Source organism: Arachis duranensis, chromosome 10 (genome assembly GCF_000817695.3).
Source record: "Arachis duranensis cultivar V14167 chromosome 10, aradu.V14167.gnm2.J7QH, whole genome shotgun sequence".
NCBI classification, from domain to species: Eukaryota; Viridiplantae; Streptophyta; class Magnoliopsida; order Fabales; family Fabaceae; genus Arachis; species Arachis duranensis.
This window is the reverse complement of record NC_029781.3, coordinates 99,608,409-99,623,087: the sequence shown is the minus strand read 5'-3', so window position 1 is coordinate 99,623,087 and position 14,679 is coordinate 99,608,409. Positions and strand designations below refer to the sequence as shown.

At 34.4% G+C, this 14,679-nt stretch overlaps 1 long non-coding RNA gene across 2 annotated transcripts; it reads right to left on the bottom strand.

The window, feature by feature from the left end:
* Positions 1–10,203: 10,203 nt before the first annotated feature.
* Positions 10,204–13,693, bottom strand: LOC107471285 (uncharacterized). 2 transcript variants are annotated; one of them, XR_008003634.1, is made up of 4 exons: positions 13,275–13,693; positions 12,600–12,721; positions 11,911–12,063; positions 10,204–11,648 (listed from the first exon to the last, which is right to left on the bottom strand). It is a non-coding gene; the product is annotated as an uncharacterized LOC107471285 (long non-coding RNA). The 2 variants fall into 2 exon arrangements; XR_001588589.3 differs by having other exon boundaries at positions 10,204–12,063.
* Positions 13,694–14,679: the final 986 nt, after the last annotated feature.

The window sequence follows — 14,679 nt, the reverse complement described above, 5'->3', positions numbered from 1 at the left end:
TAACACATTGATCTTTAAGAATATACTACTACATGAGTCTTACAACACTTTAACTGAGCAAAAGTAAAAGCCTTGAGTTGTAGACTATCAGATAATAAATAACTATTAACAAGAATTTGTAGCTGAAGGAATGCAAATGGACCTCCACTATCTAATAATGCATTTAATCTTATCATAAAGATGGAACATATGTGAAGGAATAGTGATCACAATCAACTAAACAAATGCTATTTCATATATTCTTCCCCGGTAGATATTACTCTAAGACAAAAACAAAATCATAAGAGTAGAGTGATATATATTATCTTTTTAAGTAAAAAATTCAATAAAAATGTTTCTTTCACACTTTTAAACCTACTTGTTCCTAAAATAATTTTAATCAAAATTTTCCTAAATAAAAAAATAAAATAATACAATATATAAATAACACGTTTAACAACTACTAACTAAATCATACAAACTAACAAATAAGTATATATAATAACAAACATTCCAACAAACACTTTCAATAAGTGAAAACAACAAGCACTAAAATACTAAAAGCCTCATTTAAAATAAAACAGCAACATAGTACCCCACTAAAATCTAAACAATCTGAATCTGCAAATGCTTATCAACTATCAGCAGAAACAAAACAACTTGATCCAAGATTATTTAAAATAAAACAGTAACATAGTACCCCACTAAAATCTAAACAATTTGAATCTGCAAATGCTTATCAACTATCAGCAGAAACAAAACAATTTGATCCAAGATTATTTAAAATAAAACAGCAACATAGTACCCCACTAAAATCTAAACAATCTGAATCTGCAAATGCTTTTCAACTATCAGCAGAAACAAAACAACTTGATCCAAGATTATTTAAAATAAAACAGCAACATAGTACCCCACTAAAATCTAAACAATCTGAATCTGCAAATGCTTATCAAGTTATCAACTATCAGCAGAAACAAAACAACTTGATCCAAGATTATTTAAAGTAAAACAGCAACATAGTACCCCACTAAAATCTAAACAATCTGAATCTGCAAATGCTTATCAAGTTATCAACTATCAGCAGAAACAAAACAATTTGATCCAAGATTATAAGACACTAAAATCTAAGATTGTTGAAAGAACATTGAGAATGAAGTTTCTTGCTACTTAAAAATTAAACTTGAGCCATCCCTTCTTAAATCAGCAGGCAGCAGCCATCAGTAGCCAACTTGAATAGTGTATTCCTATTAAAATAATACATATTGAAAAATTAGTAAAGCATGTTAGAATAAATTGAACAAAAAATAGTCTAAGTTATTATACACTAATACAAGTGTTTAGTTATAAACTTATAATACCTAAGATGGTTCAGGAGGATGTAATTGACTTTGAACTTCAGGATCTCCAGCACTAGTAACTCCAGAAAATTCTTTTCAATTAAACAACCAAATATGTCAAAGCCAATGGGATAAAATAAAGAATAAAGAAGAGCAAAAAATAAATGAACCAATTCATTATATACCTGAATCAACCGCAGCATCTCCTTCATCAAGCTCAACCAAAATCTTAGCAGGTTTTAACCAATTTTGAGTACAAATTAAAGCCTCTACAGTGGTGGGACTCAAAGCACTACGATAAGGGTCAAGGACACGACCTCCGGTACTAAAAACTGACTCGGACGCCACAGTAGAAACAGGAATAGCTAATATATCTCTAGCCATGCAAGACAGAACTCGATACCTCAGAGTCTTTCCTCTCCACCACCTCATAATTTAAAGATGGTTTATTGGCTTTGTCACTTGAAGTGAAAGAGGAAGAAGAGTAACGGTGATCAGAATCATCCCAATACTTATCAAACTTAGCTTTCATAGCTGATGCCATCTCACGCAACACCAAATCATCACTTACAATCCATTTATTCAAAGTGCATAATATCTTACACAATACATGGAAAAAGTATTTGAGGTGACATTCAAAGAACTAGAGAATGAAAGAGTTGCATGATAGAAAATTTGCAAAAATCGCATGAAAATTTGAGCTCTACTCCAATCTTCATCACTAGGAGGCCCCCCTTCATTGTCAACATATCTCTCAAAATGAGCATCTTCTCTCGCAAGCCGAGCAAATGCCCTTTCAAACTTTTCAGCCACTTCCAACATCATATAGGTAGAATTCCACCTAGTTGGCACATCAAGAATAATCATTTGACGACTAGTAATGTTTGCCTCAAGTGCGCACCTCCTAAAGGTTGCTAATCTAGATGGGGAGGACTTCACAAACTTACAAGAAGTTCTTATCCTAGCAATAGAGGAGCTTAAATCTTTTAAACCGTCGCAAACAATTAAGTTCAAAATATGGGCAGCACATCTCAGATGGACAAATTCCCCACCCAACATAGTACAACCATTCCATTCTCGCATAATTCTAACCAAAGTATTCACAGCAACAAAGTTGGCACTAGCATTATCTACAGTTACAGTACAAAGCTTCCGAATACCCCAATCTTTCAGGCACTTCTCTAACGCTTTTTCTATGGTAGGACCAGTATGATCAGCAATCAAGTTAAAAGACAATATTTTCTTATTCAACGTCCATCCATCATCAATGTAATGAGCAGTTACACACATATAGTTCATGTTTTGAACAGACGTCCAAGTGTCAGTGGTTAGGGAAATCATCTGATGGTTCAACTCTAAGAGGGATTTAAGTTTGGTCTTTTCCTCTACATACAATTGCATACAATCTCTAGCAACTGTCTGACGACTTGGGATTTTAAATTGAGGTTGCATCTCACCACAAAAGTCCCTAAATCCAGTATTTTCTACAAACTTGAATGGGAGTTCATCAATTATTATCATCTTACAAAGTGAAAGCCTACACCGCTCCTGGTTAAAGTCTACTGCCTTTAATGTTGGTGGCTCATCTAAATTAGAATTTGTGAACACAAGGGTTTTTTGTTTTTTATCAACTTGATTATCTGGATTCTTCGCACAAGTTCCAATGTGTTTTTTTAGATTAGAAGTGCCATCCCTACGACTATGACATTGTAACCATTTCAAGCAATGTTTACATTGAGCTTTAGTTTCTTCTGCATTTTTTTTAAAGTGATCCCAAACAATAGAAGGGGGCCTGCTAGTCTTTCGTTTACCTGGCTGGCCTTGCTGTGTCTCTGTCCCAGCAGTAGGAGCATCACTTGAGGCTGGAGTAGTCACTGATTCCCCTCCCCTTGCTGACTCAGAAGGTGTTGATGCAGCAACATTTGGTGGAGTAGGAATGCTCCTTACCTCAGATCCACTTGTATTGTTTGTAACTGCTTGCCTATCAGCCATTACAAGCAACACAATCCTGCAAGAAACATCACACATAATTACATAAATCATATAAACATAGAATAGAACACCAGCATCTCACATAATTCATATAAACAATAACATGGGCAGAATTCTTTAAAAAACACAATAACAGTAAGGGTAATTACAACAGGTTACTATTATGTATTGAAAATAAGTCAAAAAATCGAGTCTAAATACAGAATAGAGAAATAGAGCATTTCAATTCAGCAGGTTACTCATGAAAATTACCTGATCTCACATAATTACATAAATCATATAAACATAGAATAGAACACCAGCATCTCACATAATTCATATAAACAATAACATGAGCAGAATTCTTTAAAAAACACAATAACAGTAAGGGTAATTACAACAGGTTACTATTATGTATTGAAAATAAGTCAAAAAATCAAGTCCAAATACAGAATAGAGAAATAGAGCATTTCAATTCAGCAGGTTACTCATGAAAATTACCTGATCACACATAATTACATAAATCATATAAACATAGAATAGAACACCAGCATCTCACATAATTCATATAAACAATAACATGAGCAGAATTCTTTAAAAAACACAATAACAGTAAGGGTAATTACAACAGGTTACTATTATGTACTGAAAATAAGTCAAAAAATCAAGTCCAAACACAGAATAGAGAAATAGAGCATTTCAATTCAGCAGGTTACTCATGAAAATTACCTGATCTCACATAATTACATAAATCATATAAACATAGAATAGAACACCAGCATCTCACATAATTCACATAAACAATAACATGAGCAGAATTCTTTAAAAAACACAATAACAGTAAGGGTAATTACAACAGGTTACTATTATGTATTGAAAATAAGTCAAAAAATCAAGTCCAAACACAGAATAGAGAAATAGAGCATTTCAATTCAGCAGGTTACTCATGAAAATTACCTGAAGACTGAAGTCCTGACTCCTGAACGCGGCAATGAGATTAGGGCCTAGGGGTGAGAGATTGGGGGCTTTCAACCAGAGAGGCAGAGAATCCAAGCAGCTGCTGCTAGTGTTGCTCTGAACAGCCTGCTAGTGTTGCTCCGACCAGCACAGGCAGGAACGGCGGGGGTGAACGGCGACCTGAACGGAAGAATAGGTGAGACCCTCAGAGATTGGGAGTCACGGGGTGAATGGCGGGGTGAACGGCAGACGGGCAGAATGGGTGAGACTCTGAGAGATTGGCGGTCAGGGAGTGAACGGCGTGGTGAACAGCGAGGTCAACGGTTTCAAAAATTGGGGGTGAATGGGTGACAGTGACTGACTGAGATTGGGGTCTGGAGATTTGGGTTTCACTTTGTCTCAGGCTTTCAGCGCCGTGAAGGAAGGAAGCAAGAAACAAGGAAAGGAAGGGTCCGAAGGGAATCAGTAGTCAGGGACGAAGGGTGAACTGTGGAGTGTGGTCTGTGTCTGAGTGTCTCTGTGAAGTGTGAAGGAGTGTGGTCTGTGTCTGAGTGTCTCTGTGAAGTGTGAAGGAAGTGTGAAGTGCAAAATGAAATTAGGGTTAGGTTAGGTGGTGGCTGCAACACAAACTATCTAACATATATATATTTTTTATTTTTATTTTTTAATTATTTTGTGCGGATCCGCGGATCTGCGGATCGGATCCGCGGATACAGCACATAAATCCGCAATCCGATCCTTAATAAGTGCGGATCGGATCTTATCCGATCCGATCAATCTGCGGATCGGATCATATCCGCAATTATCGGATCGGATGCGGATAAATACCGCGGATCTGCGGATATGATCCGATCCATGGACACCCCTATTTGCCACATCTTCCTCTGCTGCAATATGAGCATAATTGATCTCCATGTCATGTTGCTCATTGCTATTAGAAGCATTACTGTACACAAGTGATTGATATTGCATCAGTTGATCACAAAAGTATTAGTTTAAGAGCGGATTACGACTGAATGACATGGAATTAAACACTCAGTAACAAATAAAAAACAGCAGTATAAAAAAAATTCTTGAACATGTTAGTTCTGTTTAGCTGCAACAAATGAATAAAATCACTAAGTCACAATCAGAGAATTCGTTCTTGCATTGCCATAAAACTAGCCACTCAAATGGGGAAAAGGAGAAAAAAGTGCATAATATGAAAATTATGGTGCGCAGTAGCATACAATGTTTTCAGAAATTTCAGCCTCATTGATTTCTGGTTTGGTCATTTGCCAACACACCAAACACATAAATTCCAATCTTTTTATCCAAAAATACTTATCAAACACTTGCATTAATATAATGCAATGAATCTTGAAAAGAAAGCATGATACTCACGGTGGTGCAAAACTTGAGCTATCACTTTCATAGCAATCACCATTAGAAACAGCAGAATAGTGGTGAAGAGGGGGTATTATCCTCATGGCCAAAGCTTGAACTAAATGAAGATCTATTAGTCCTCACACTTTGTGCCATAGATGGTGGCATATCAATGGTCTTTTTTTCCACTTGCAACAAAAATTGCTCTTCCTTAGGCTCCTTCAGAGTTCAGACTTCCACTGCATAGAAAAGTAAAAAATTGAAGTTGCATACATCATTTCAGTTTCATTGCCTCAGAAACATTTCAACCATTTGGAGTAAAGATTGGAGCTTTCTGAATTTGCAGCATTAAAAATATGACTAAATAAAACCCAGCAATGGAGAATAAAGATAGAGACCAAATAGAAAAAGGAAAAGAAATAATAATAACATAATGAAGAAGAAGAAGAAGCATGCATTGAAATTCTGGAGGTTGAGCATTGATCTAAGTAGTTGAAGATCCAGAAGATTAACAAACAAAACCGGATACACATTCCAAGGTATCTCAGCTAAACATAATGCTTGACCATCTTCCCACGTTTTAGATAAGACAATTCTAGTTCTACAATTATAGCCAAACAAATGAAAAGATCAAGAAAACAAAAGAAAAAAAGATATATAAAAAGAAAATTAATGTTCTTCACTCATACCTGATTACACCAACATTTCCAAGTCTCAATGAGTCTTGCCGCACTTTCAGCTTGGGCTCTTGTCTCTCAGCCTTTGAAACCGAAATCAGCAAATCAGATATAATTTTTGTCAACTGCAAAATAGAAGGAACAAATGTAAATTTGATGCATGATAAAAGGAAATCTCATTATTGATACTTGATATTTTGTTTTGGGAGGGGAAAAGTAACTATGATATTCTCTTCTTCAAAATTTAGAATTACCTCACCTTTGGCTTCATTTGTTGTTCTTGATCTGTCAGGTCCTTAAGTTCCTGCACATGCCAGAATCAAGAATTAAAAAGGAAATAAATCTGTCATTAATCCGAGGATTATGCTACCGGTTTCAAAATGTAATTTTGTGGCGTATTTAGTATATTTGGGTCAGCTTGCAATTAAGCGGTTCAAACAAATAATAAAATCAATAGTTTCCAATACTAAATGCATTTTCTTCAAATGCCTAATACAAAAGGTAGAATTAAAGGTTTCCATGCTGAAAATTGCTACTCAGTATGTGAAATGGTGTACAAAAAAAATGGGTACCACAATATCAATTGCCCAATCACTTGTCCTAGCAGTTACTGTATATGATTCTGTCATTTTTAAGACTTAATTGCATTTTATTCCAAACTCATGTACAATGTATGATAAGTCCATTTTGTTGAAACATTTTAACGAATTGTGACAGTGTCTTACATTAGCCTTCTGATTCACGAATCACAATTACTATTTTTGTGAATAGTTGCTAAATCATATACATTTTCCAACTGCCGACAAAGATTCTGATAGTCAGAGGTCTCCTATTTTGATTTACGCAAGTCCTCCTCCAATGCTAAAACTTTTGCCCGAAAAGATGCAAGAAGAGCATTGGTGTAGAGGGAAATTGCAGTTGTAAGAATCAATAGACAACGGCTCCTTTTCAACAACCCTGTCAATCAACAATTATATAATAAAATTACACACTAGTATCACATGAATCACATGAATCACACAAAATATTGCATTTAGGTCAAAAAAGCTTCCGATTGCAGAAAAAAATTCATCAAAATCAGAGTAAACCCATAGATTCGCGAAGCACAAAAGCAGAGTATGATAAACCTAGCTAAAATTGGCGCAGAAAAATTGAGCCCTAAGATTTACACGAAGAACAGAATCACAAAATCAGGATATATATATACCTGAAATTCGAGATGGTTACGAGAAGAACCAAGAGAGCGAGTTGTTGAGATTAAATGGAAGAGGCGCCAGAGGGAGCAGATGCGATGAGAGCGGCGGCGGAGAGAGTTCTGCGATGATGGGAGTAGACGCGACGAGAGCGGCGACAGAGGGAGCTCGTGTGATGCAAGGGATGACAGAGAGAGATCGTGCGATGCCACCGGCAGCGAAACCAGTAGCGGCGGAAGCAGCTCGTGCGACGGAGAGAAGAAGCAACTGTACAACGGCGGAGAGAGGAAGAAGCACATAAAGGTAGGTAGGAGTTGGCAGCTGTGTTTATTTGTGAATGGATTTCGGGAGAGAGGGGATAGATTAGGTCAAAGTTAAAATTTTCAGACAGAAAATTAAATTACAGACGGAAAATAATTTAATAAAACGTAGTATTTTATCTATTTAATTACAGACAGATTTTCTGTTTGTAATTATTTTCTACGAAAAAAATTAATTTTACCGACAGAATTATCGACGGATTCTGTTTTCTGTCTGTAATTTATGCTAATTTGTTTTTTTTGTTTTCCGACAAAAAAATCCCTCTGAAATTCTGTGGGATAAAATTTGTCGGAAATATCCGTCTGTAATAACTAATTTTCTAGTAGTGTTTACCCATTAAACCTTAAAACTAGTGGTCAACTAGAATAAGGTTGGGTTTCTATCATTTAACAACAATAGTTTTTAATCTATTTTAACAGTTGTTTCATTTATTTAATTATCCTTTAATAAACCTCTAGTTAAAGGATCTACTAAATTTTTTTGAGATCTTACATAAATGATGATAATTACACTATCATTTATTAGTTACCTCACAAACTCATGTCTCAAACTTATATGTCTAAACTTTCCATTATAAACCTTATTATATGCTTGAGACATGGTTGATTCATTATCACAGAAGATTGAAAAGGTTGTCGTCTGCTGTAACCATAACTTTATATCATATAACAAATTTTTTAACTATTCCGCTTCTTTATCCGCGACTGATAAAGTTACGAACTCAGCCTTCATAGTAGAATGTGAAATGCACATTTATTTCTGAGACCCAACTTATTGCTCCACCACCTATGGTGAGGCAAAGTTATTAACAAATAGTCGGTCAGCTCATCAAAACTTGATATATGACCTACAGAAAACCAGATCAAGGCAGCACCATCTAAAAAAGGTGGGAAATGTACGACAAAATATTAATGCACTGTTCATGAACATCATCGAATAGAATTTTGTGACATTGGTATTGGGGTCGCCGATTTTCTCATAGAATTTCAGTATTATCGACAGAGTAAAGTTTTTGGACATTTAAAAGCTCATGATCTCTTTTGAAAAAGGATTGGTTCTTTTTATTGACGACTTTGGAGTGACTAACATCGTGACCTTGATTTCCAAGGTATGGTTGTCATCATTATCACGAATACCAAGATTTTTCTGTTTCTAGTTTAATAATTCCGTCATCCGTTGAACTTTTGCTCTTAGCGACTCATTGATAGCCAATAGTTCGGCCTTAGTGGGAGGGGGAGGAAGTGGATTGTTTTTCTCTTCCGCCATTAATTATAACCTATAAAAGAGGGTAGAAATCGAACAAATAAGATGATATTGGGTGATACAGAAAAGATAAATAAGAAGACAACGATTCAAACTGAATAAAAAAAGATACATTGAAATTGAAATAGAAATAAAAAGGATAGATTGAAGTTGAGTACAAAGAGAATCACTCTACTTTTCGCCCAATTTTTTGACGCAACAAGAAAGGGACTCCTCAACCTAACTTGTCAACGCCATAGTTTGGAAATTGGATCGAATGGACTCCTCAACCTTCTATCCAATTCCCCGATGCAACAAAAGAGGGACTCCTCAACCTCAATTGTCCACATCATGGTTTCATCACGAAACCAAAAAAGGATTTTCAAACCTCTAAATCATTCTATACTACGATTACAATAGCTAAGGAAGTATTTATAACCTCTTATTAGGTTAAAACAAAGAAAATCCTAAAGTCCATAAACATAAGACCCAATCTACTAATTAAATAAATAAAATCAAAATATATCAAATTAACTAAAATATTCTAAAAATGTAAACTAACACTATAACAAATTCGAGCTGAGACAACTCTTTAAAAACGTTGCCTGTAGTAAGGAAAAGTATTGTCTTTTATCAAAGACAAACTCTTTCTGACAAAATGCAATGCTTTTTGGTGGATTGGCTATACAGCCGTTACCTTTGGTTTAAGACAACGCTTTTGTGTATCAAAGGGAACCCTTTATATGGCAACCTTCAAAAAACGTTGCCTTTTCTATAAAAAAAAAAAAAAAAACAACTCCACAAAAGAGTTGCCTTAGAGTACCCAAACACGCCGCTTTAGATAAGACTTTATGGCAACACTTTTTACAAGTTGTATTTGCTAATACGTAAAGCAACACTTATTCAGATTTCATATACCTAAAGCAACACTTGTTCAAATTTTTTTAAGTTACTTTTTTCATAAACCTAAAGCAACACTTACCTAAATTTTTCTAAAGCAACATTTATCTAAATTTATTTGGAATTGTCTTTTTAAAAGGATATATAGCACACTTTAATAAAATTTAATTATTTAAACTAAATTTAATAAATAGAAAGAAAAAATAAGCTAATAAGCTAATATCTTGCATATATATTTAAATTAAAAAGTTGTTTCAAATGCAACTACGTAAATTTTAATGACATATATACTTGCAATTGCCAATTCAAATCAAAATACACATGACTAAACAAAAAAAAATACATATTTTCTCATGAACTTCAACAAAAAAAAAACAAATAAATGCCTAATTTCATCATCTTCCGTTCTCTTCATCAGTTCTTTCATAATGCGGATGTATGTCAGAGTTGATCTCCATAGTCTTCTTACTAGATATGTAGCCAGTCATGCCGTTATCTCTCAAGGCCTGTGCCTTCATAATCCTCTCCATGTTTGCAGTCCAACCATACTCACCAGTGACCAAACAACAATTAAGTAACCTATTAAGCTAAACATCTTCATATCATATAAAATACCAATAAAAGAATAAAACCATATTCATCAATACTAAAGAAAACAACTATATAGTGTAAACGTAACACAATATAAGGACCAAACAAGTTAAAGCATAATCATCATTCTCAATCCTAATAGGTTAATAACATTCATCAACAACCAAATTATCATAAAACATAAAGACAATAAAAGAATGAATAAAAAATTAAAATATACCAGAGAAAGGCCAGAAATAGCATCTTTTAATATAAGTTTTTTTTTCAATGTAATGTGGTGACCGTCATTATGTGCAACTGTATTTATTTGCAAGTAAATAAATTTTTTTAAGGGCTTCAGTATATTAAGAAGCAACCACCACTCTTTTGATTACCTACTTAAGAATCTTACCTTTGATACCCTCGGCTGCCATAACATACACAAACATGGCATTCATGCCAATCCATTTCAAAGGCATGGACCATAGTTTCAAGCTCCAAATATCAACATGCAATGCAATAATCCAATGTACAAGATTTATCTATCACTATCATGATACAATGGCAACTAGAACTTTCATAGTATATAATAATATCATTGTATAAAAGGCTGAAAATGTTGCTACTCCAGATGTTTATCAAACATAGCTTAGTGTATACCGTTTCTTATTCAAAGGAGTGGCTGCGACGCAGAAGGAAGTATCATGTGAGTGGTTAGAATATATAGTAAAGATATTCCAGCTGAACACTTGGTTAATTAGAGTTCATCATCAGTGAAGTGAAGAATAAGTCCCAAAGTAAGAAGAGATAAACCCAGGAGAATCTAGTGCTTCAATCTTAAAGGATGATCCTATGGAAAAAATCACATAACTGGAAGAGTAAGCACACCTTAGAATTCCTTCTGACTCAAAAGGAGCATAACACCATGAGGGAGCATTTTTCCTAAATGGCACTTCAAAAGGTGATTTCTCGGTGCAAGCCTAAGAAAAAGGCAGTAAGCCTTAGAATTCTCTTCCAAGCTGGATGCTTATACATGTGGTTGATTCCAAGCACCTCTCTGTCTATGTATCCCACAGCATTAAAAGGGGTATCTAATTTCCCTCTGACTCCATATTTCAGCTAAATTTGAAGCGCACCTTAATGGAGAAGCCAAGGAGAACCAGAAAATCAATCAAGCCAGCCCAAACGAATTGAAATTCTAGATCTAAGAATCATAATAGCATGCTTAATTACCTATGAACTAAGATAAATGCTCATAAGAGAATCCTAATTTTAATCTAAATTAACCTAATCAGCAAAAACTAGTTTGACTAAATAAAATTACTAAGTAAGAATTAAACCCTAACTAAACTGTAATGAATTAAAATGGAGAATATCAAAACGAGATTTTGCAAAAACCTGAAAACTGAAGAATAGAGAAATAAGAAGGCAGGGGAGAGGAGGTTGTAGCTGCATTGTAGTGTCACCGGAGCAATAGAGCAGTGGAGGGGTGGTCACCAGAATGCGTTAGAGCTCACCAATGGAACAGGGTTTGCTACGGTTTTGTAGTTTCTGGTTCGCGAAGAGGAGGAGGCGAGAAAAGAGAAGAAAAGGAACACCATAAATATAGATAGAAAAAAATTGTAGGCTCGCAGAAATATTAGTTCGAAAAGGTAAGATGCCTGTGATTCCAAATGATAACTTCAAAGAATTAGGACATATGCTTCAATAAATATCAAGAGCTCTAATATACGAACTACTTTAAAATCCTGCAACCGGAAAGTAACATAATCTAACAAACAAGGACCTGCAGAGAATAATCTCCAAACAATAGTTGCAATATATTTTAACTTTCAACATGATAAAAAAAACATTATTATTAAGTGTTTTCGCCTTTCTCAATTTAAGGTGGAGGAAAACAATCAAATTCATAGAGACTATAAGAGCAACTTTGCTTAATAACGCATCACTAAATGCTACTATAAAGTATAGACAAGCTAAAGTGCATGAATTCAATTCTTACTGAAAACCATAGCATGGATTAAGCAGATAACAACAACCAAAATATCATCAAATAGATTCAGTATAACTCAACTAAACAACTGTACCTAAAAGTGAGAACTGTTAATGCAGCATCCAAAGTGAAAATAAGAAGCACCTGTCCAGTTTCTGCTTCCTGCTCTCCAACAACCAAGATGTAGTTCTACTGTGCTAGTTGAGCCTTTGGCACCTGCAGCATGGTATAACTTTCAATTATGACATTTATTTGGCTAAGAGATTAGTCATAACAAAGTCAACAAATTAAATAGAAGTAGATAAAAAAACTTAGCCGTAAAAACTTAGATGTACTAAGAATTGAAAAAACTTGGTTTCTCAATATTTTGTACATAATAATTTTTATAAAAGGAATTCATGTTTAACACAATAAAACTTAGCTGTAAACATTCCATCAAGTAGTAGATAAAAAAAATGTCGGCATAATTGTCATATCAAATGAATGAAACATTGGACTATAGCTAAAGTATCAATTCAGGAGGATTTCGATCGTCACCTTCTTTTGAATCTTCCTATCTGTTAAATCAGCATCAACATGAAACCCATGATATAACAGCTTTATGTATTTCTAAAATTCAGTACATTCAGAACATTCCCATGGCGGAAATTTAGAATAAATGCATTCAAAAATTCCTTTTTCATACTAAAATTCAGAACATTCCCAATCTTCATTCAGAATCAATGTATTCAGAAATTCCATTCCATACTAAAAATCAGAAGCTTCTTACCAATACGCGGAGGAGGAGGAAGGGGGTTACAGCTGCATGTAGTGTTGTCAGAGCTTGCAAAGAGGAGGAGGCGAGACAGGGGAAAAAGAGGAAGGAAGGGGGTTTCTCGAATGTGACCACGTACGTTGAGCCGAGACAGGAGGAGGAGAAGCTGTGGAGCAGCATGCCTGGAGAAGCATGCGTGGAGAAGATGACCGCGAAGGAGAGCACCGCGCCGACGCCCATGGAGGAGAGCAATGTGCCGACGCCTATGAAAGGGAGCACCGCGCCGTCGCCAGTTGGGGTGGACAGCACCGCAAACAAGACCTGCTGCCGTTTGTGTCACTGTTTGGGTTGATTTTGAAAGTTAGGGCTTACGGTGGGTGGTAGTGATGAACTGAAGCAATTCAATAGAAATGATCTGAAGGAAACTAAATGGCTTTTCTTTTTTTTTAGTTATTTGATTGGAAAATAATTATTGGGCGGAATACGATGAAAAGTTTCCTTTAAAATTTTTAGCTACAAATGATTTTAGGCAATTTTTTATAAAAGTTATTTATTCAATTTTTTTTATAATTTTTATAAAATGTTGTGTTTTTATTTAAAAATATTGTCTTAAATATTTTATATTGTAATATTTTTTAAGTGTTACTTTAAATATTAAAAATAATAATTTTTTTGGTAGTCAAAAAATTTATTATCTTTGTCTTACTCAAAGGAAGCTCTTAAAAAATTATATTTTTCTATTTAAGGCAACTTTTATTAAATATTATTTCGAATAAGGGTTACCTTAGGGCTAAGGCCAAAAATGTTGTAGTGTAATATCTTCTAAACAACACTTAAACTTTTCATATCACGAATATTTGATGTACGTATCAGTGGGGTTAGATTTAAACTCGTGTTATTCGGTGGGTGCCAAATATTCTTACTCAGTAATTTGAGTCGAGGTGTAATTCCTTCTAGTGCCAAGGTAAAACTCCTTCTATTTATATGGAGGATTTTCTGTCTTAAGAGCATCGTCGAGCTATACTTTAATCGTCGAGGAACACCAGAAGAGGTTGGAATCTACAAAGAGACTCTAACACTCAAATAAAAAAAAAAGTATAAGATGAGGTATATGTTATTTAGAGTGAATAACGTATCTTTTACGTGCTTAGAGTTTTATATTTATTGAATTGTTACGCTATAAATAATTATTTCATAATTCTAATATTTTGATAACCACTTTTACATGTGTTCAGAAGATAATTTTATTATAGTGAAAATTATCTCTAATTGAAATAAGCATGTTTTATTTATTTTATTCAAATTTTAATTTATAAGTAATTTTAGATTGAACTATAATTAATGGATCAATAAATAAATTTAAATCAAATTATAACTAATAGATCAATAAATAAATTTAAATCGAACTATAGCTAACAAA